Here is a 991-nt window from a genome sequence, read left to right as displayed (position 1 = left end):
GAAGACAGAGTGCTTTGGGCCACAGCCAAGACTCATACACTGGCTATGTTCAAGAATCAATATACTCAACTAGGAGAATCAATAACACTATCTGAGTTCTGAGTTCTTATAGGTGCTAATCATTCTGAACTTCAAAGGATAGAGTGAGATGCCAAAACTGTTCGGAGGCAAAAAGTAACTAGTCCCGCTCATCTAATTGGAGCTATGTTTCTTTGATATTTTGGAATCTATAGTATATTCTCTTCTTTTATCCTATTTTGATTTTCAGTTGCTTGGGGACAAGCAACAATTTAAGTTTGGTGTTGTGATGAGCGGATAATTTGTATGCTTTTTGGCATTGTTTTTGGTATATTTTTAGTATCTTTTAGTTAGTTTTTAGTATATTTCTATTAGTTTTTAATTAAAATTCACTTTTCTGGACTTTACTATGGGTTTGTGTGTTTTTCTGTGATTTCAGGTATTTTCTGACTGAAATTGAGGGTCCTGAGCAAAAATCTGATCCAGAGACTGAAAAGGACTACAGATGCTGTTGGATTCTGACCTCCCTGCACTCGAAGTGGATTTTCTGGAGCTACCGAAGCCCAATTGGCGCGCTCTCAACGGCATTGGAAAGTAGACATCCTGGGCTTTCCAGCAATATATAATAGTCTATACTTTGTCCAAGATTTGATGGCCCAAACCGGCGCTCAAAGTCACCTACAGAAATTCCAGCGTTAAACGCCGGAACTGGAATAAAAATTGGAGTTAAACGCCCAAACTGGCATGAGAACTGGCGTTTAACTCCAGAAAAGGTCTCTACACGAAATTCCTTCATTGCTCAGCCCAAGCACACACCAAGTGGGCCCGGAAGTGGATTTTTCTGTCATTTACTCAATTCTGTAAACCTTAGGACACTAGTTTACTACTTATAGGACCTTTTTACATTGTAATGAGAACCGGATGACCTCATAACATTTTGTACACGTTCTTTCCACAGTATGAGCCTCTAAAC

Source organism: Arachis stenosperma, chromosome 6 (assembly GCF_014773155.1).
Source record: "Arachis stenosperma cultivar V10309 chromosome 6, arast.V10309.gnm1.PFL2, whole genome shotgun sequence".
NCBI classification, from domain to species: Eukaryota; Viridiplantae; Streptophyta; class Magnoliopsida; order Fabales; family Fabaceae; genus Arachis; species Arachis stenosperma.
The sequence above is the reverse complement of the archived record's forward strand: the minus strand, read 5'-3'. Positions refer to the sequence as shown.